The following is a 16,972-nucleotide window of genomic DNA, read 5'->3' on the forward strand; positions in this document are numbered from 1 at the left end:
CCAGTGCATATGACACACACAGCCACCAGACTGCAGAGTTCCCATCCTTATTTAAACCAAACCTGCAATGACCCCTCGGTATTTGGCTTCCAAAGAAAATCAGAATTGCGCAGCCACATTGTCTGTCTGTTCCTCGTCCCAGTAAGGCTTGAACTGGATGGCCAGTTTCAAGGAAAACTGTTTCAAAGCTATTAAGTTGCCACATGTTTCATGAAGTGAGCGTCTGGACTGAACATGAAAGCTTTTGCCACAAAAAGTTCCTACTCCTCGTAACAAAAATGTGGAAGAGGATGTGTGGTTGCCCATTCTGCTCTGAGTTAGACTCAAATGTGTCTACATTTGCCTTTGTGAATGATTTTTGAGTCTGAATCTGTTCTTGAAAACCTCTAGCAAGGGGAAAACCTCAGCACTCCCTGGCAAACCCAGAGCAGTCACCTAAGCCTTTTGCCTTCCTCCATGCACTGCTGCCGCATCAGCTTGGTATGGGAGACAGTTTTAGAGAAACAGAAATAAAGAAGCTTGAAAAGAAAGAGAAAAAGGAAAATACTTATTAGTGACAATGCCAAATATCAGCTTTGTGTCCTGAGATAACGGCTTCAAAACACAGCAGCTGCCTAAAGAGGCAGGCCCTTTCAAAACTGAAAAGACTATTTGGAGAAACCAGTCCCAATAGTCCCATAAGCACAGATCAAAACACAGCAGTGCTGGATGTTGCCAATTTGTTGCTGACAATGTTTTGTGTCACTACCCTCATTTAGGCACACAAGATGGAAAACACAGTCCTAATACCTAGTTATATCCAGTAGCCTCTGCTCCTTGTGGCATTTCATTTTTGGTATAAATCTACTCTACATGCCATATCCTTTTGTGAGAGGCAGAGACCCAGGGCTAAATGTATATAAGTATCACTGAGATACGTCCTTTAGCCTTGAATCCAAGTGAGGAAGTATTACTCCATTTTGAAGTGCAGTGAGATAAGAGCACACAGCCAAATGCCATCTCCATTAACAGCCCTGCGAAAAGCCTAATGGTGCACAGAGCACAAAGGCACTCGAGCGGCAGCGCAGCAGCCTCCTGCGCACTTCCAGCGCCAGAGCCCGGAGCTCTGCAGCGTGCTGCTGAACGGCTCCCAGCCCCAGACAGCCCGGGGTTCTGTTTGGGAACCCAGCAGAGGGCACTCCTAAACCAGCACCAGGAGAAGATGTCCCGGGCGGTTGAGGAGAAGACGTTGGGATCTTGTTCCAGAAGTTTGTGGTTGGAAGCCTGGCCGGTTTGCCTTCCATTCATGCAGGGGCACTCAGTGAGAGAGGAAATCCTGAAACAAAATGAGCTTTCTGGGAAAAAAGCAGAGACATTCACTGGCACGTTGCTCCCCTGATGAGTGTTTGGTTTGCCAAGGGAAAAAGTGATAGTTTTCTGTGTCCTCCAGCTCATGGCTGTGGCTGCAACTGCAGTATTTCCACCAGGTTTGCTGGCAGTGTCTAAGGGGGACTGTATTTCAATATTTATTAAAAAGAAAGAATATAGGGAAGGATAAAAAAGATCTTGGCTTAATGGGAAGGAAAAAGGAGAACGAGGAATCTGCAGTCTGTGCTTTCCTTTGCATTTCTGTGCAAACTGGTTGCTTACTGGTTGATATTCCCCTCTCTCAGCCATCTGGCTCGACGAGCCCGTGTTGCCTTTCAACCATACTGCAGAGCAAAGGAGGTTTAAAACTCCATCAGTACTCACAAAAAGCATTCAGCAGTGCTGCTCAGTCACCTCTGCCTGGACTGCCCTGTTGCTCATCAGTAGCTTGTGCCCCTAAATAATTAGAACTACTATGGAGATTTAGTTCTGGCTTTCCCATTTCAGAGGTTTCCTCTGCTTTCAACATGGCATTTTATTTACTGAATACTCTGTCCCTGGACCTTCCACCTTTCCAGGAAAGTTACTTTAGGATTTTGCCAAACATGCTGGGGTAAGGCAGAGGCTGGACAGGGAGGAAGTCAGGCATTGCACCTTCTTCCCAGCACCCGGGGCTCTGGAGTGTGCCAGCTCACCATAAATCTTCCTGCTCCTTGCCAATGAGTAACTGCTTCTCCACATGCAAACATCACAACAAAGATGTAAGGAAGATTTTGTTAAACATTTGGGGAAATAGGGTGCCATTTAGAAATGAATCCCAAAGGTTCAGGGAGGGGTGGAATGGGCAGAAGGGAAAGTGGTTGAGCGACACACACTTCTGAGCCTAGCCCAAGAAACATGGGGGCCTGGCTCCCTGTGTAGGACTGTGCCGTGGGATGGAGATGAGCACACAATCTCTGTTCCACCTTGATTTTATGTCTGCAAGAAGAGATGAAAAATTTCCCCTTGCCCACAGGAAAGAAGTGACAGGTATGAAACAAACCCCAGCTGACTTTGGGGGAATAAAGACACTAAAAATCAGCTCTGCATATGCTCCTTTGGCTTCAGCTCCAGTTAAAATCACCTCTTTCTATTGATAGGTCTGCTGCTTGTTTAAGTGATGGCAATGCCTATTGTGCTGGTAGCTCAGATTGTGGCTCAGCCTTGCTACACAAAGGCTTGTCCATCTACTGCCGGGTGTTGATGTTCTCAGGTTTTGAAGTCTTGCAGGTGACTCAAGGAAATAAATCTGATTTAGGGACTTTTAAGAAAAATTATTACTTGTAAGAGACACAGATGGATTGCAAACAAAGGGCTGGTTCCTGCTCCTGTTGAAGGCATGAAGTTGAGGCAGCAGAGTTCGTTCCTGACTGCTTTAGGTTTTCAGGGACAAAGGATGAAGTAAGAGCCAGCTGTAAGGCCAGAAGCAAGCACTGACTTGCTATCAGACCCTCATGATTACCTCTGAGGGGAGAAATGCAGCTTGTAAAAAAAATTATAAGAGGATAACTGCACCTTCTTCTTCATGAAAATGAGCAAATTCCAGAGCATTTCTTTTCCTGCCTGCTATGCCATTTGCTTCAGCTTCATTTCACGTGCTGTCTCACACAATAGCCTCTAGGGATTCTCTGGGAAAAAAATTTAGCTGCCTCACCTTCTGTGCCCAACTCCTGCCTTCCTGCAAGAAAATTATTTGCTGCTTTCCTAACAACCCAGCATCAGTTGTCACTGTAGTTAAGGTTATGTCAACACTTCTATTATAAACTCCTCTTGTCAGGAATTTACAAGTCGGCTGTAAAAATTCCCTTTGCACTTAATTCTGGCATAGGCGAAAAAGCCCCAGGAGCACATTCAAAAAAATCAACATTTACGTATTAGATTTAACACTTTCCAAGAAATGAAAATTTCAGTGCTAATGCAGACACTATCATCAAAGACCTAAACCAATGGTTCCAGTGAGTGTGTGAATCCTTTACTGGAAATAAGCCACCTTGGAATGCTCTGCACTCCAGTGTTGCAAATATGGAAACAACACTGAGTGCTACCATAGGAATAAGAACAGAAGTCCCCAGAAAAATCCTTATCTACTTATCCTGCAGTGATTAAAATGCAAGCCATCCTGTTTATTGAGGGATACATCCTGTCCCTCATAGCAAGAAGCTCCGTTTAATGTATGAAGGTTTTGCAGGAGCTGAGGAAGGATTATTTGTATCTGTCTAAAATATTTATCTCACCTTCATCCTCATCAGAGCCCCTTGTAATCACCAGCACATTTAGCTTTCCTGGTGCGTTACTGCCATTTATTTTCATTTCAGAAACAGAACAGCGATATGGAGAGAGGTCAAATGATTTGCCCAAGGTCGCAGAGGACAAGCCTCTACTCTGGAAAAGGCGCTAACACCCATGCCTGGGATCCACCCTGGCAGATCCTCCATCCTCTCGTGGCTTGCTAAGGACTAACAGCAATTTATCGTCCTTAATACAGCTCTGAGCCTGCAGTTTCTTCTGTCTTCCCCAGGCTACTGCTTGGCAGGATTTAATAGTTACTAGCTTCATCCTCCCCCTCTACTTCCAATATTGCTTTTTTTGGCTTAAGAGGAGCCTGAAAAGGTCTGAATTTGTCTCTGGGGAAGTCAAGAGAGCCCATGTATGAGCTCTCCAAATCCTTTGCGTATCAGAAATGCTGCTGCTTGCAGGTTGAAACAGAGGCCAGGATTTGCTCTATACACAGAGGGGTGTGCTTTTGCATTTTGTCTAGTCCCATATGGAAACTGAGGAGTACAGGGCATTAAGCTAAGCTCTGCATGTCTTGAGGGAAAAAAAAGGGGAAGGCCAGAAGTAGGAAAAGTAAGATACAGAATTAGCAAAAGTGTTGGCGAGAAGTCTTTAGTTAACTTTCAAATGCTACAGGAAATCAACTGAAAGAAATTACAATAATCCAGTCAGAACTAGTGCAGCTTCAATAAGACCACATTTTAGAAAGTATGATTCCAGCTCTCTAAACTCTTCCACATATTTAATTCATGCAAATATCTACACCCATGCGTATGACTCTGCAAAGTTATGCTCATGTCTGCAGTGTTGCAAGCCACATTTTAAACACTCCGATCTCTATCTTCTACCTTCATTTAACTGCACTAGTACATGCACAAGGAATGCTGGCGACAGCTGAGGAGTACAAGTAGAAACCCTGTGACAATCCAGATCCAGTTTTGAGCAAAGGACGGTGTAAGTCTGCAAAGAAAAGCGCTGAATTCCGAGTAACGGAATTAGGAATCAGGCCCAAGAAGTGCAAAAGGAATTTACAAAGCAAGATTTTCTGTAATATGGTCCATTGGCTTTTGATAATAAAAACCACATTGTAAATGGCCAAGAAATTAATCTTTAAAAGGCAGCTGTAGCCCATGTGTATTAACTATGTATTTCAAAGACATTTCCTCTGGATTTTTGTTACCTTCTTTAATACATGTTTCCAGCCAGCGGAGATGTTATGCTCTGTGGGTGAAATACAATATGCATTTTGAAAACATTTATAAATATGTATACACCCTATGGATTCACACAGCACTGTAGGAGCTGTGCTCTGGCCTGCCTTAAAATAAAGGCAGTCTTTAAAAAATAATTACAAATATACTAAGGTGTACATTGAACACAATGCATGGGGATTTAGCCACATCAATTTCATTAGCGCTAATGAGAGGTGTGCAGCCAAAGCCCTGCATATCAAGATATCATGCATAAACAGAAGCCTGTCTAATGATGTATTTACTTATTAAACCAGAACAGCTCTGAAGGGCATGCATGTTTATCTATTTTTATTTATTCCTTTTCAAAAGAAATTAAATGCACACATGCACACACACACACACGCATCTCTATTCCATAGAACACAGAATGTCTACATTTTTCTATATTAATATAGCAAAAAACCAATTAAAATTATTCTTCATCTATTCTTTTTTTTTTTTTTTTTTTTTTTGCAACAGGCAAGATTAAAATATCCCTTGAGGTTGCAAACCAGAAACATGCAAATAATTTGACGATGTGGAATGGCACTTTTGTGCTAGAATAAACAGGTGTGATCATAAAGGCGTTGGTGGTATGTTTTAGTAGAGCTGAGATTGTGACATGCAGCATGACTCAAAGCTGGGAAATTCTCAGCTCACCTACCTCGTTTCCTCAGTTCTCACTTTCGTCTTTATAAAACTTCCTTCCTCTTCTCACCAGTGGGGCATGTAGAGGGCATCCAGTCTGAGTTAAGGGAAAGCCTTAGTTTTAGTGCATGTATGTGCGTCAGAAACTAGGTATTTTTCATCAGTTTTGTTAATTTCTGGACATGCAAGGATGCATTTTCTGCAATAGTTTATTTTCTTCTCTAGATTACAAGTGGGTTCCTTTTCTGAACAGCTATAGCATGCATTTGCTGCCAAGTTCAGGGTCCGAAGATGTTGCTCCAATGCATCATTTGAACACTTCGATGCCATCTACTAGATCATTGTGTTAGGGGCCAAGTTAGGGCCAGCAGGGTAAAAGCAATTTATAACCCACATAGTGACATCAATCTAACCTAGCAACCTCCCTAGCAACACTGCCAAAGCATCACAATGTGGCCCCTATAGCTTAGATGATATGAAGATAGTAGCATTGTTAGGGTGGGAGGTTGCCACTTTGGCCTAGCAACAAATAACAGCCTGACCTTGGGATCTATTGAAAGCTGAGAAGCCAAGCAGAACAGAGGGAGAACCACCAAATGAAAACCCATGGGTTCCTGCTTGTTTCTTTTATGTAACCTAAATAAATTCTTTGGAAAAAATATGGCAATGCTTACAGGCATGCTTCATTCATGTATATTCAGCATTGCTTTAGCTGGTTAAGAGCTGTACATTTTTACGTTGTGATTTGGAAATCATAAAACCCAGGTGCAGAAAAAAGGATGAGTACAGAAATCACTACAGCCAGCTCAGAATGGTGATAAACACATTGCATGTTGCTGTTGAAGTGCACTGATATGTAACGGCTCACACATCAGGACATGCAAGGTAATCCAGGAGCCCCAGACACACTGGGGTTTGGACTCACTCAAGAAATCCAGCTGTAGCCAGCTTATATGCAGCATTTTGTCACTCAAAATAACAAAATGGATATAAATCACATTCCCCCCTCCATTCTCTTTCTTCTTGTTACCTCATTCAAATGAGCCCCCTATACATGCCATTGTGCCAGTTCTCCGCATGCAGCTGCCGAAGCAAGGTAACATTTTTCATTCCCATGTAGGCATCAACTGTAGGGCATCCTCTTAAAGACACTCTGGAGCTATAAGGAGTTGCACCTGACCTGCCTGATGTTTCCAGTTTCTAACAATGATCCCATACTCCTGGTGTTTGTAATTGAATACCATTTACAGCATCTTGACAGTTGCTGTGATTCGAAAGTGATTCAAAGACAATTGAGGGAAACAACTAGGAAGTACGAAAAAAGCAAGCAATGCATTTGTTTCTGTACAGGTAGCCCTGAATCAGTGTGTGGTGGTGGAGGTTACCTGATGCAGAGCTTCCAGGCACCATTCAGTCTTAAGAACATATATAACAGTATTAGCCCAGCAGTTCCTACGGGAATCACAACCCTTGTAATCTCAAAGCTATTCTGTACAGTGACCACTTTTAAGCCCAACCAGAGGGGATAATTCACCTCCCCCTCCCCATTTGCTGGTTTAAGCTACCAGCTGGCCAGTGTGGAGAAGCTCAAATTGCAGCTGCCTTCACCCTCTTCAGCATTCAAGATAAACAGATGACTTTGGTCTGCAGCAACTAAATATTGAATATATATTTTCAAAAATGCAATTCCTTTTGTTAAATGAAACATGCCTGCACGTATGTGTGGTTCTGCATGCCGGTGTGTTTACACGCATGTTTATGTGTAATTACATATACTGAAAAGGAGATTTTTTTAGCTTCTTAATGCCATCCATTTTGTGCCTTGTTTCCCCCTTGTATAACACTTGGTATCACTTTCAGTTTATAACTTCTCTTGAGAGAGTAGCCACAAGCCACAAATAGTCAATTGTCTACTTACAGCAGACTTCAACAAAGGGACTGATAGAGCTGAACTGGAAATGGTATGTCTATACTGCAGTCACTGCTACAGCAACCACAACTGCAATTTTGGTTAACACAAAGTCAGGGGCAATTTATCTTATAAAACCTTAGCGTAAGTCCCATCACAGAATATAGCATTTGTCCATTAGCTCCGTTTGTATTTTCAGTCAAGACCATGACAAATTCAAAGACATTGTATGAAGTGTGTGTAAGTTTGCTCCTTTGCATGTTTCTTAAGTTACAAGCTTTAAATGCATTGAAGAATAGTGAGGATTGGGAGAACCCTCTCGTGTCCCAGTGCCACTTCATCCATTCCATACTTTTTCAAACTGAAACTGGCCAGCTGGATTTTTTTAATCCCTTGAATTTCCCGTAACAGCCCTTGTTGGAGTTATGTGCATTCGAATGGTAAAGCAGAAGGGCACAGTGGTAACCCAAGCAGGATGCCTACCTCCCGGCAACACAGACCTGCTGGGATTCCCACAGACGTGAAGAAAAATGAAATGTCAGCTTCCCAAAGGTTTCTTCATGTATTTCCTACTAAGCTTCTTTGTAACAGTGATAATCTTTCTCTAACCCTAATGTTGGCCACAGCTTTCTCCCCAAGGAACTGCTCCACATCAGTAAGTGAGCCCTCTCTCAACCTTTTCCATCTCATTTCCTTCCTCCTTTGAACCATGCTTCCTGAAGGAGGGAAAGGTATGGAAGTTACTCCTCCATGCAGGGCTGCCAGAGAATGAATGGTCATTGCTGGCTGCATGTCTTTCCCTTGGCACCATGTTCTGCCAATCTGTGGAACATAAGGTGTGAAACACACTTGCAAAAAAATACCTAAGCAGCCGCTCATTTCCTCCTCCCTCCTCATCCTCCCACACCTCTGAAACTCCAGCCTGAGCTCTCACCAGTCCTAGCCTCAGTCTTCAGAAGCACCAGCTCTGACTATCCTCTGCCCTTCCACCGCAAACCCAGCCCAGAGCAAGAGCCTGGTGTAATGAGTAACCCAGGGGAGATCCAACAGCATCCAACACCAGGAAAACTACTTGATTTCTCTGCTTACAAACTTCAGTGTAGTTCATTGTTTTCCCAGTTCTCAAACTGAGTAACTGAGGCAAATACCAGAGTCAGGCTCAGTTACTTAGAGAAGACAGAACACTCCTCCATGAATAGTTCAAGAACCAGGCAATACTTTAAGATGACAGAGGTTAGGACTGCATCGCATGGATGTCTGTATGTGTGTAAATTTAACATTTTTAATAGCCAAACTATTTCTTATATGAAACCAGAGTTTAAAAATACATACACCTTCTTAAATACTTCAGATTCCTGCCCTTTCCTCTAGAGATCATGCATGACTAATATTGAAGCTGGGTGATTACAACCAAAATAAATGACTGATTCCAATGAGCAGACCCTGATCTGAGCATCGGTGAGCTGGTGAAAGATTACAGAGAACTTGGGGTGTTTGGATCTGTTCCACCAGTGAAAGGGAGGATGATGGATGCAGAATCTGGGTAGATGAAGGTAGACTTCATCTATATTCAGTGCAAATTTAGGTGCCTCTAAATCAGGGTAAACCTCCCACGCAAGCACTTGGGAAAACACAGGCTCACCCGAACACATTCATTCTTGCACAGGAGGAAAAAAGAAGTGCTGCGTTTGTGAGAGGAATGCAGCTATATATAAGGATCCTCAGTGCCTGCGGTTAATGCCAAGGTCAGCTCCAGCTGACACCGGTGCCCGAGGCTATGGGGGAAGGGATAGCTGTACTGTATAGCGAAGCCACAAGATGTCAGGAGACTGCTGCGCTGCTGCTGCTGCTGCACTGGTGCTGGTGCACTGGGGCTTGGCAGGGCACTGGGGCCTGGGAGCAGCCTGGAAGCTCCTGCCATCAGTTTTCAGGTCAGCCCGCTTCTCCCCTGTTCTATCCCATCTCCTTCCTGTGCCACTTTGTTTCTTGATGAAAAGATGTGGGCAAGGAAAAGAAGAATTCTCTCCCTTTTGATGGCTTTTCCCAAGTCCGTATTTTATAGCTTGCTAAATCCCCTGCTGTATACCAACATGCAGCTTTCTCTATTACATCTCAATTAATATGGTTAATTGTGTTTGTGTTCTCCACAGGGTTCTTGGCAGTTACAGCATACTAGGAGGTCAGTGATTCACCCCCATGTGTTCAGAAACCACCTCACAGTCTCCCCACATAAAACTGGAAACTAGACATATGTGAGAAAACAGCAGTTTGCAAGAACACTCACGATAAAAGGGTAAACAAGATCTTGCACACAACTGTAGCACTGTTCCCCCTTCCAGGCTGTGGCAATCAACATCATTCCCTTCTCTGCCCCACTGCAGCCATGGGTATTAGTACCCATATTTCAGAGTCACCTCTACAGCTGAAATAACGCTCCACATTGCTCCTCACTGTCCTGAAGAAGTGAAGAACTGTGCCTGCTGTCATAAATAAACCCCTGCTCCACCACTGACCCAGTGGATAGTAGCTCTGGACAGCCAAAGCTATTTCCACATTTGGGGATCTTCAGGACTCTGAGGAGTAGGCTGAACTGAAGCATGTGCTCTCTCACACACAGACAGTCTCCAGCAGCTTAGCACCATTCTATGCCATCGTGCAACCCATCTGGTGGCTATTTATGGAAGCATTTGAGAATTTCAAAGAATTTTAATACACTTTGAATACCCTTGAAGCCAATCAGGTCCTTTTGCTGGGAACCAGCCTGCTGCCGCCTATGGTTCAGGCCTTGCTTAAGGTTAAACAACTATCGAAGAATGCCACCAAGAGGTGTATGCTGTGTACACTGGATGTTATAGTTTCCACAGTGGCCATACACCCATCACTGCGCTGGACGCCTTGTGGCACCCATCTCCACTGCTCCGGATTTGAGGATCTGAACCTGCCTCCCTTTTGATCACCACATTAACGAAGAATGAATTTTGATAAAACGACAAGTGCAGCGGTGATGGGTTGGAACAAGCTTCAGCATGCAACAATCCACCACCACACACCATCCATCTTTCCTGCCCAGAGAGACTCATGACAGGTGGAGCCCCAAGTCATGGACTGAATGAACTCAACAAACATTTGCAGGGATGGTCCACAGACTATGGGAATGATCTCTCTGTGTATATATATACATATATGTGTAGATATTATGTACGTATATATATATCTCAAAGGACAGGAAAGGTGATGGTGTCACCTTTGATGGTGGAAAGTGTGAGAACTGGCATCACGTGAATGCTATGGAATAAAGGGTAGATCCTGTTCTGGTTATGGCTGGGACAGTAGCTGGTGCAGTGCTGTGTTTTGGCTTTAGTCTGAGAACAGTGCAGGTAACACACTGATGTATTAGTTGTTGCCCAGTAGCATTTACTCTGATCAAGGACTTTTCCATCTCTCATGCACTGCCATGAGGAGGGGCACAAGAAGCTTGGAGGAAGCAGACACAGGACACCTGACGTGAAGTAGCCAAAGGGGTATTCCATACCACAGCATGTCATACCCAGTATATAAACTATGGGGAGCTACCTGGAAGGGTCTGATTGCTGCTCAGGTTGGGCTTGGTACTGATCAAAGGGTGGTGAGCAACTGTATTGTGCATCGCTTGTGTTTATTGGGTTTTTCCTCTTCCCTTTCTCCTTTTACTTTTATATTCTATATAAATATATTGTACTTTAGTTATTAAAATGTTCTTATTTCAACCCACAGGTTTTGCATTCTTTTGATTCTCCTCCCCATCCCATCTGGGGAGGGGGTAAAGGGGGATGGGAGAGTGGCTGCGTGGTGCTGAGTTACCCACTGGTGTTAAACCATGACAGTGGCTTATGGACAGAATCGCTCCATGGCTGTGACTCAGATTGCCATCACAACCTGCAACTGACCCTCAAAGGCCGCAGACAAACATTCTCAGTGCTAAACTTGAAATTTATGATCCAAACAATAAGGTCAGAACCAACCCTGTCCTAAGTGGTGCTTCTGAGTTCTGTAGAGAAATTGACCATGCAAGAAGGAACAGAGGGGTTTGGGAGTTCTTTTTATCTAGCTGTACGTATTACACCTGCATAAAACAGTTCTCTATGCCTGCCCTACCAGCTTCTCAGAAACTGAACCCAGAAAATCCATAACTAAGGATGCATTGAATTCCCAAACACCATCCTGGGGGGAAACAAAAATGTATCCACCCACCTTATATGTGATGATATCCAGCACGAGCATCTTCTGAAAGGACCCCAAAGGTGTGATCAAGAACATCAGAACTGCACTTAAAGACAAAGCCCCAGACAAGCTCTCACCTCTTGCCTGTAACTCCAACCCCTCTCTAATTTCAGCCCCTGGCAGGCCGGCCTTATTCTCCTTCATGAACTGGCAGCATTGGTCACCTTTGCTGGGCAGCAGCTAGTTCCCTGAATACAGGGACATTTTGAAAACAGGCTGTGTCAGATCTCCAGCACATGGCCCCACATGGAATCCTGGGACAACGACATCAACTACAGAGCTGCCTGCCTGGACTTCTCTTGTCCTTTAGACACTAGGAGCCAGAAGCAGTCCCCATATTTCTGCAGAGCCCCTTTGGAGATGCCTATTGATGCAGATGCTGGGACTAGCGGTAGCTGTTTGTGTCACATTGAGAAAGGATGCATTCAACTGCATTGCCAACATACTGGAGAGCTGGAACATGCCCACGTCCAGCAATGTATTTGTATTCCCTTGCTCCACAAACAAGGAGCCCAGAATCAGCTTTGCCATTTAAGGCTCTTGTACCTCTTGTGCTCTTCCTCATTCCAGAGAGCTCACTGAAAGCAGTGTCTTTGCTCAAGCGCAGCCCGCTGCAGCCAGCACGGTGAGCCCGGGCAGAGGCAGGATGGCACTGACTTCCAAAAAGCTCTGAGCAGTCAGGAGCTGGCAAGTCAGGAGTCAGGTCTGCCCAGAAACAATACACTGAAGGGGGCGGGCAAGCTGAAAACAGGCAAGGAAGAGAGGGCATTCATACAGGTATTTTGTCCTGTAGTGTATAAATACAGAGCTCTCAAAGGTCACATCTCAGTGAAAACTGCTCAGATAAGTCAGAAACCCCATGAAGTGACATTTCAGAGGGATACATCCAAGTTAGTCCCCAACCTCAGAAAGTGCTTGAAGATCTTGCTAGAAATCCTGCTCCAAGACAAGAACACTGTTTACAGGACTATCATTACAAACATCTGGTGGCAAATGGGACTGCTGCCAAGCTTACCCAATACTCTTTGGATTTCAGTTGCATTAGAAAGCTAAAATCCACTGGGAGAGAAACGAGGGATGCGTCTCTAACTAAAACCTGCGTTCAGTAATATCTTGCTGTCACATATGACACTGAACGTTTGAGTCAGTGAATTTTCACACTGGGTAGAACGATTTAGCACTTCTTTACTTTCTGGGAAGGTTTTTTAGCAAAAGCAGCAGACTGAGGCTGACTGCTGCCATGATGGGTCTTTTTCGGAATAGATGTTAAAAGAACCTGTGTTCCCCAAGTCCAGCCCTTTCACAGGGAAACAAGGCCAGCAATGTGTGAGGACCGCTGCACTGTGCAGTGTGGTTTGGTGCCTCACCTTGGCGGAAAAAACCAAGTCGACAGCAGCACAATTTGTAAACCAATTACTGCTTCTGGAATTGATATTCTTGTGCTGCTAACCGGGGGTCTAATGGAATCAGGTGTTTGACTGCAGCACTGGCCAAACAAGCAGTTTCAGTGCTATCCTGAACAGCAAAGAAAATATTCCATTTCTTGCTCTAAATTAGCCACATTGAAGTTTTGATTTAGATCTCAAGGGCTTACATAGAGACCAAAGCGGTATGGTGCTCTCTGGTCAGTTTACATTAAAAACAGTAACAATGCCAGATGGAGAAAAAGACCCCAAAGACACAGGATTTGCTCTTGCACGGAAAACACCACAAACTCTGGGAGCATTTGCTACTGTGCCTTGTGACCGACCTTCCCCTGTCCGTGCATGGTGGATTATCATCCAAACTATTTGGACACACGCACATGACCTCACAAAAATGTGCACTAGCAAAACCAGGCTTTTCTCAAGCCAAAAAGGGAACAAAATTTTTCATAAGAGACCTAAGCCTTGCTCCTGTGCTAGTGATTGGATTAGGTAATGACTAATTAGATGAGGTCATCACTTTCTATGTCATATATATACAGTATTTATGGAGAATTTGCTCATTCTAATTAACAGAGTAGAAAGAGTTTCTTGACAAACTTCATTTTCCTGAAACTAAGAGCCTTGAATTTGTTCCACTTTTGATCTTTCTTCGGTGGCTATGTTTGCTTTACATTAAAATAACTTCTAACATTCCCATTAAGGATAATCCCTCCAGCAGCCACAGTATGACATTTCTATATTAATCTTTTAAGCATTTTAGAAAAGCAAGGTTTCATGTTTTAATAATCACAGTGTTTTTCTCTGAGGAGTTGTAAAAATTTATGGGGCCTTTCTATCCTATTTGACTTCCACATCTTTAGAGTTTGGTGCTAATGGCCCATTCAGCTCGCTTACTCTTGGACTCCTTTTTTAGTTCTTTTTCATCTTCTTACAAAAGAAAAATTGCTTCCGTGCCTTACGCTGCTGCAGATGCTGTTCAAGTGGTAAGTCATTTCAAACCAACTAGCTGAAAAAACACCACAGTTTACCCTCATCTCGGAATCACTTGGGGGTCTCCACTGTAGACACGTGCATACCAACCCTTTCATTCTTAATTAAGGATAAAATATAGCCACTTGTTTAAAGCAGCAGAAGCAGCAAGAACAATGCACATACAGGTTATTTTATACAGGTTATCGGCTTGTCTTAAAAATAAAATACTTTTTCTGCTTTAATATTTTCTCTCTTTCCTGCTTTTTTAGCAGAAAAATAAAAGTAACAGGTTAACTATGTTTATTATAATTTTAAGATAGCCATAAAAGTGGCTCTCCAGTGCCCCGGAAGCATTCTTGCCCCGTACTACACACACTTTGTTCTATGCAGAGCCAGGAAAGCCATTGCAACTACTAAAAATCCAGCCACACAATCACAGTAACAAACCAAGTAAATTCCTCACTCTGCCACCAAGACCTCTCCCACTGCTCACGGTTTCACTTCCTGAGAGCCAACAAATCTCATTCCTTTTGGACAAAGTAATTTCCAAAGTGGAGAGAAAACAATATGCCAGCTCTGAGTCAAGATTGCCTCTGTGATTTCTGCTGCTGAAAACCCTGCAGAAGAGGAGATATAGCATCTCAATTAGGCACGTCTCAAAGCATTTGTGGTTACAGAGAACAAAACCAATATTCTCTGTTCAATGCAAGTGGAAGACACTTAGCGGGATCAATTTTTTGTGAGATGCTTCACTCAAGAAATAGACTGATGTGATTCACACGAGCAGCATTACTGTGGGAAACAGGGTCCTACCCCTTACTGAAGCCACCACAAGGCAAGTCTCACCTGAATGCCCTATAGACAACCAAAGAGATCAAAAAAATTTGCAGTATCTTATAAAGCAACAATACACTGTTTGTTGATACATTCTACTGTGGCCCTACAAAGAAACTAGGACAGAGAGGATAAAGAACTGAGCAGTCAGCAACACTTTAGAATAATTTTGATAATGAAGGAGACAGGAGTTTCAGGGGCTGGGAACACTGCAGTAAGTATAGAGGAGTGGGAAACTGTAGTTTCTATTGCATATTCAGGACTGTAATCAAAGAGATACGTGCCAAGAAGATCTGCAGCATCCAGAAATTGTCAGAGTTGTCTTGCCACAGCTTCTTCAGTGATCTTATCCTAAGACAAGTGTTTCATAACAGATTGAATGATACCTAGAATGAATGCTTAAGAAGAGACAAGGAAGTAGAAACCCTTTTTTTGCACCAGAAGACTCCATGCCCTACTTAAAAATAGAGGGCATGGCGGCAATTTGGGCACCACCACCAGAGTCAGCACTGTCTCAATGCCCCTGGCAGCCAGCATGAAGATGGGGCTTCCCTCACTACAGCCTGTGTGATTTACTGCATGCATACAAAGCCTGAGAGCCTCCTGTAGGATTTATAGAGGCGTGGGTTGCTCATCTGAGCAGAGGAGTGGGATGCAGAAATGCCTGTGCTCTAACCAATTTCTGACATGGGCTCCTGCAGCCCAAGGCACGTCATGTTGTTTCTGAGCCTCTGGGCAAGTTCTTAATTCTTACAGCAAATCCTGAGCCTTTTTTGATGTGCTGTTAAAGGTTCCAGAAGAATGGCAAGAGCTTGAAGAAGTGCCTTGCTGTTCCACTTCAGTCCCCCTCCATCTGTGTATCCAGGTCTCCTCTCGTTCAACCCCTAACAGCAAGTACTGCTGAACTGCCTGATATGCAAGACGGGGCAATGATTTCCTTCAGGAGCCATCCTTTGTCTCTTGCCTCTAGGAGAGCAAATGCAGCCTATCTGCCGTGCTGGATGAAAGGGCAGAATTGTCGTTCGTCTGTTTCACAATCACAGAATTCTGGGCCTTCAGCACTCCAGTATTTTCCTTTGGCCTTCCTGAGCACTTGGAAGAAAGATTTGCCCCTTTGTTCCTCTATTTGTACAATTGCGAGTGTAAAAATTCATTGCTCTGTGGTGTCTTTGGCATTCCCAGTAATGGTATCCAGAGTTCCCTGCCCCTGCACCGTCCTGTCACTCGTCATCAGTTAGAGCAGGCTAAAAGCTGCCTTAAATGACACGTAAATGGCCCAGGGGCAATAGAAGAGCACCAGGAATTACGCCTTTATCTGGGTTTCTAGTATGTCCCTTTTTACATGCATTGTCCCTAAGATAAGTGTGAGTCAGGGATTTTGTGTCTCCAGAGAAACAGAAGGAAGAAAACAATGCGAGTGTTAAAAACAGGAAGGAGAAGCAGGGGGTCTGTATTCCCATGCACAGCCCCTAAACTGGTACTGCCTCCAGAAATCTGCAAGAAGGCAGCACTCAGCCCTCAGTGCTGATACAGAGAACAATGGAACTAAATCACCCCAAACATTCATAACCAGTTTTGTGTCTGCTCCTGAACCTCCCCCCCCCCCAATCTCTTATTCTTTGTCCTCTGAACTATAGTCACCTTGCATTACGCGGTATGAAATGACTAGTCAGGCTTCCCATTGTCATTGGTGTTAATCACAGGAGATGAATATGAACTGAACAATGGTGTTTATAACCTTGGTTAACAATGTCAGGCACTGGGCTGGAGTCTCCTCTCCCTTTCACCCACACCAATCCAGTGGCTCCAGTGTACCTATTTCAGGTTCGCAGCAGCACTGGGGAAGTCAGACTCCAACAGAAAGGCACTTTTAGGATGGAAAAATCCAACAACACTTTTGAAAAATAAAAAGAATGAAAGCACCAGAACCCAGTGAATTCCTCTGCTTTGCAGCTCAGGTGCACATAAAAGGCACTTTCCACAAAACCAGCATAGTGTATGTGAGAGTAAGGGAGTCTGACCTCTGAAGC

This window comes from Psittacula echo, assembly GCF_963264785.1.
Source record: "Psittacula echo genome assembly, chromosome: 13".
Classification (NCBI taxonomy): Eukaryota; Metazoa; Chordata; class Aves; order Psittaciformes; family Psittacidae; genus Psittacula; species Psittacula echo.